Source organism: Zingiber officinale, chromosome 1A (genome assembly GCF_018446385.1).
Source record: "Zingiber officinale cultivar Zhangliang chromosome 1A, Zo_v1.1, whole genome shotgun sequence".
Classification (NCBI taxonomy): domain Eukaryota; kingdom Viridiplantae; phylum Streptophyta; class Magnoliopsida; order Zingiberales; family Zingiberaceae; genus Zingiber; species Zingiber officinale.
Window position 1 is genome coordinate 106,474,383 of NC_055987.1, and position 6,390 is coordinate 106,480,772.

The following is a 6,390-nucleotide window of genomic DNA, read 5'->3' on the forward strand; positions in this document are numbered from 1 at the left end:
GTCGCAGACCAGTTGGCTGGTTGGATTCGGATAAGACTCGGGCCAAGTCCGAGGTCTTGGGTTCAAAACCTGGCTTCAACACTTTTTTTTTCTTTTTTTTTTAAACTTCTTCCTTTTGGTAAAAATACCAAACGAACTCCAAAAATTACATAAAAATACTCTAAAAATTTCTAAAAATCTCTAGAATTTTTTATAACATTTAAAAATATTTTTGAATTATTTTTTGGATTCAAAATGAGGAAATTTGGGTCGTTACACGAGCTATCATAGCACATCAAAAGTCATTATCATTTGGTGATTTTTTTTTATTCTAAATTATTTAAAATTTTAAATACTAAAAACATAAAAAAATTATTATTAAAATAAATAATAAATTTTATTTTAAAAAATTAAATATTGTAACAAATAATAGCTTTAGATAGGAATAGAATCGATCAAAGTTGAATTAAGGAGTTAGATGTGAGGTAAATAGTCCTTATCCAAAAACATAAAATATTTTCTTTTGTGAATATTTTTCAAGATGACACAAAAGAGTTTAGTGCAATGAAAATATTAAAAATGCAAAACAAATGCTAACATAAAAAATTTTACTTGATTGTTGCTTTGTAATCCGCAACCTCTGAAATTATAATGTTGTGGTTTAGATGGATTTAAAAATTGAGCATTCAACTTAGGTAAAAAAAATTGATTTTTTTTATTTGATTCTATTTGAGGAGTAGTCAATTGGGCTATTCGTCTAGTAAATGTTGGTTGACTAATAGCAATCTATTACTTCCAGATCGAGAGAACAGGAAAGAGTTGCTATTGGGATAGTGTCACGCCCCAGAGGAGTCCTTGCCTGACAAACAAATAACATCTCCCCCCTTATGACAACGTATGGATCCTATATATATAGCCATACGACTGTACAAGGATGATAACAATAGCTCACACAGATATAAACAATCACAACCACACAGTTGTATATGTTTCCCACACGGTTGGAACCAAAATACAACAAAATTCAAAAAATAATACACAACTTACATGTCAGGTATACACTCAAACCACACAGGAAAAAAAACAAAGTCGATAGAATGCATGCCGACACAACTTACTCAACAATAAAATCCAAAAATGGATAAAAATGGCCTCAAGGCTCAAAACCATAATTAGGACAACTTATTACAAAATCAAGCTCAAATACAAAGTACTGATAACATGATCTTCTGTGTGACACAACACACCATGTTATCTACAATATAAATTAAATGGACAATTGCATCGACATATATATAAATATAAAATCCAGACATTTGATCAAAGTGATTCTCATTTCAAAATATTTCAAAATAGATGCTCATACAAAACCTAGGCTTATAGTATACATCCCAACAAACCAACCGAATCAAGCTACAAAAGAGCCATAGAACTAACGGATCCGTTATCGGGAACATTAAAACTAGAAGTTTACACTTGTGTCTATGAGAAATTTAACCATTATGGATTTATTGGTGGAGTGATACGAGATCATTGTGGAAGGAATATATACGGATTTGGGAGGTGCACACAATCACCCCACACTTTTTTATAGAAGGTAAACTCAATGGAATTCACAAAGGACTAGCATTCGCTAATGCTCGGGGATTAAGAAGACTTTTGGTGTTTTTTTGTCTCATTCACATATGTGCAAGAAATCATGGATGGTGATGAGAATTTACTTATACGGAAGCCCAAATTTTGCAAAATTGTAAGCTTTTGGATAAAACAAACACTATTGCTCTCATACATATTAAACACACTACTAAGTTTGTTTCCCATCATATGACATATTTTATTTCTTCTTCCCCTTCTCCACTTGTTTGGGAGAATGAGAATTAACCAGTTTGGTTGAAAAACTTGATATCTGACATTATTTTAATGAGAATTAAGAATTTCCTCATAAAAAAAATATAAAAATTATACTTGACCCTTGCTTCCTATTCATGATCTCCCAAATTACAAAGTTGTGATTTGGAAGAATTTATAAATTGAGCATCAAACTTTGGGAAAAAAACAAAGTGAATAAATTTTTTACTTGATTACCTTTGAGTAGTCTATCGGGCTATGTTTCATAATTTTTGTCAAATAATTAGCGAAAATTAAAGTTGAGACGACTTGAACTGATAATCTCAAGCTTCTAAATAGAGAAAGATGAATTGTTTGGGATAGCTGAATTGTCTTGTATATGGCCGAGTTAGCTGAGAGTCGAGTCGTCGAGTTGGAGTAGTAACCCGATGTAGAATGTCGCAATGTCGAATTGGAGCAAATAAAGAAATAACTTCACATATGGAAAAATTCTCATATACAAAAGTCAAATTAAAATTTGTATTAATTAAAAGATAAATAATTATGGACTCCTTTTAACTCTAATCAACATTTAATATAGAAATAAATATTCTAGAAAATGTATATTTTAAACTTTGTAGGAATTAAAATTATTCCTTTTATTTCAAAATAGAAAATATTAATTTCAAAATAATAAGAATTAAATATCTAATTATATATTTAGAGATAGATGCGTCAATCATAAATATTTTTTAATTTATTTTTATTTATTACTGGTATACTAATTTTGAATATTTTAATTTCTTTATTCAACTTTTTCCTTGATATTTGTTTCCATGTTTGCAATTATCTATTTTTTTTTAATAACTATTAATTTGTTGTCACAATAGTCATTCAATAAGATGATAAGGTTTTCTTTTTTTAATATTTTTCTAAATACTTCTGATCAGTAAGAATAAATTATTTATCCTTTTCAATAATAATTTCTAAATTTAATATAAAGGAAGTTTAGAATTGACATTATAAATATGATCAAATTGACACTTAATTTTACACACAATAACAAGTATAATAGCTTACAATGGAACTAAAAGGAACATTGGCTCTCTCTTTCTTTGTTTTCTTTTGCATCATTAGTGGTATAATCTCGACAAGGTTTTCTTGATGCATGACAATTTGATTTACAATACATATATATGATCCTAAGATTTATATTGCTTGTTTAATCTATATATTCTTAGCTAGAGGATTAGATGCGGAGCTTTCAAACGAAGGAATCTCTAATGTGCAAGACAACAAGGTGATCACAACCGAAGAGTTGTGGTAGATTGAACAAGGTTCGACGCCGCCGAACTGCAATGGCAAGTGTAATGGTTGCACACCATGCAGAGCACGACTGATCACGGTGCCACCGGTTGCCAGTGGAACTAGGAGGCTCTTGCAGAATGTGGTCTGGAGGTGCATTTGTGGCTAGGTCCATAAACTTTATATATATGTCATGCCTTTGAATAAATTAAAGTGAAGTTCTAAATGAACATTTAAAAATGTTGTGATGGAGTGGTGAACTCAATATTGAATCTCTTTTTCATTAAATGATTTAATAAGAAAAGTATATATATATATATATATATATAATAAATTAAGACTATAAAATAATTTACAAATTTATATAAAATTTATTATATCTTAATTGTAATATTTTTCATTTAAATATAGTAATTTATAAATTTTTACCATTTTGCATTAATCACACCGTTAATTAAATCATTTAGTTATAACTTACAAAAAGTTTTGGGAAGATCCGAGCTATCATAGCACATCATAAGTCATTATCATTTGGTGATTTTTTTTTTATTCTACATTATTTAAAATTTTAAATACTAAAAACATAAAAAAAAAATATTATTAAAATAAATAATAAATGTTATTTAAAAAATTAAATATTGTAACAAATAATAGCTTTAGATAGGAATAGAATCGATCATAGTTGAATTAAGGAGTTAGATGTGAGGTAAATAGTCCTTAGCCTAAAACATAAAACATTTTCTTTTGTGAATATTTTTCAAGGTGACACAAAAGAGTTTAGTGCAATGAAAATATTAAAAATGTAAAACAAATGCTAACATAAAAAATTTTACTTGATTGTTGCTTCGTAATCCGCAACTTCTGAAATTATAAAGTTGTGGTTTAGATGGATTTAAAAATTGAGCATTCAACTTAGGTAAAAAAAATTGATTTTTTTTATTTGATTCTATTTGAGGAGTAGTCAATTGGGCTATTCGTCTAGTAAATGTTGGTTGACTAATAGCAATCTATTACTTCCAGATCGAGAGACCAGGAAAGAGTTGCTATTGGGATAGTGTCACGCCCCAGAGGAGTCCTTGTCTGACAAACAAATAACATCTCCCCCCTTATGACAACGTATGGATCCTATATATATAGCCATACGGCTGTACAAGTATGATAACAATAGCCCACACAGATATAAACAATCACAACCACACAGTTGTATATGTTGCCCACACGGTTGGAACCAAAATACAGCAAAATTCAAAAAATAATACCCAACTTACATGTCAGGTATACACTCAAACCACACAGGAAAATAAACAAAGTCGATAGAATGCATGCCGACACAACTTACACAACAATAAAATCCAAAAATGGATAAAAATGGCCTCAAGGATCAAAACCATAATTAGGACAACTTATTACAAAATCAAGCTCAAATACAAAGTACTGATACATGATCTTTTGTGTGACACCACACATCATGTTATCTATAATATAAATTAAATGGACAATTGCATCAACATATATATAAACATAAAATGTAGAAATTTGATCAAAGTGATTCTCATTTCAAAATATTTCAAAATAGATGTTCATACAAAACCTAGGCTTATAATATACATCCCAATAAACCAACCGAAAGGGGTGAAGAGATTTGGTCTTCGAGGTAAGTTAGCTCCGCGATATATCGGGCCTTTCCAGATCTTGGAGAGGATTGGAGCAGTAGCTTACCGTCTGGCGCTACCACCATCTCTAGCTGGCATTCACGATGTATTCCATGTATCTATGCTGAGGAGATACGTATCCGATCCAGCATTCAGCCTGATGTTACTTACGAGGAGGTTCCGGTGCGGATTCTGGACCACAGAGAGCGTCAGCTACGGAACAAGATTGTCCGGTTGGTTAAAGTCGGATGACAGCATCATTCTGACGAGGAGGCTACTTGGGAGCTGGAGGATACGATCCGAGCTCGATACCCTCATCTTTTTACTTGAGGTATGTGGGTTAGAGTTCTTTTCAGCATTTATACTGTTTGGTTATATTTTAGTGTTTGTGTTAGTTATAGCGAAATTTGGGGACCAAATTTTTTATTAGTAGGGGAGGATGTGAGATCTCGGAAAATTTAATTAATAGGGTTATTTGGAAAATAGCCTTATAGAATTTTTCCAGAATTTTTAGAAATTTTCTAGGAATTTTTCGGAGCTCGTATGACGGATTTTGAGGGGATCAATTTCGGGTTCGGATTAAAGCCTGTTTGGGATCCCCGCTTAAGTGAGGAAAAGTGTTAATTATAAATTTCCTTTCTTATTTCTTTTTCCCGAACCCGACTTAATCCTTTAACCGAGTTCTTCCTCCCCTCTCTGCCCCGACGCGATCCCGATCTCCCCTCTCTTCTCTGTCCTCTCTCGCGGGCGATCGGCGCCGACGGGAGCAAGGCTTCAGCTCCGGCGGTCTTCCTTCTACCGGCATCGATCCTTTAGCTCAGATCTAGCCGAAGCCTTCTCCTTCTCGCTCTAATCTCTCTGAAGACTCTCACTATCTGCGGAGCTTGCCGGAAATCAATCCAGGAGGCACGAATTATCTTGATTTCCTCTGCTCAACCCTTCCCCGATCTTTCTTCTCGTTTCTGCCGACCCTCTCTTCCCCGATTCGATCGCCGGCTTGAAGATGCCCTAGGGTTTCGAAGGTAAGCTATTAACCCTAGCTGTGGATTTTAGAGTTTTGGTTTTCTTCTCTGTTTACCGATCCTAATCTTCTTGATGGTGGAATTAGGTCTCGGGTTTGGAGAGGTTGGTATCAGGGAGGTGTTGCTTGGATTAGGGAAGGAATCAGATCAGACTCGTGCTAGGTTTTCCCTGGATTGGATCTTGGATCTCCTCTGCCTTGCTATTGATTAGGGTACGGGATTGAAGAGGAGGAGGTAAGATGAGTAGATTGTTTCTTGGACTTAGTTGGTGATAGGGTTGTGTTGAGATCTAATCTCTTTTTGATCTGATTAATTCCAGGGAGGTTTGTTTTGTTTTGGTTCCAACAGCACTTCTTTGGCTGCGGATCAAGAGCAAAGGTTGGAGATTGAGGTAATTGATCAGTGATTGATTAGCCATTTATGTGTAGGAATAAATTAGAGATGATATGTTAGTATATCGATAGTTGATACATGTTGTAATTAGTTGTTAAATTGTATCGTTAGTTGATACATGTTGTAATTAGTTGTTAAATTGTGTAGATTTATTTGTGTAGAATAAATCTAATGGAATGGTTAGGGTTAGGGTAATTAACCCTAGTCAAACG

General features: G+C 33.0%; 1 long non-coding RNA gene across 1 annotated transcript; it reads left to right on the forward strand.

The window, feature by feature from the left end:
- The first annotated feature begins 5,664 nt into the window (after positions 1–5,664).
- Positions 5,665–6,127, forward strand: LOC122008559. Its single transcript, XR_006119313.1, has 3 exons — positions 5,665–5,785; positions 5,872–6,019; positions 6,105–6,127. It is a non-coding gene; the product is annotated as an uncharacterized LOC122008559 (long non-coding RNA).
- The last annotated feature ends 263 nt before the right edge of the window (positions 6,128–6,390 follow it).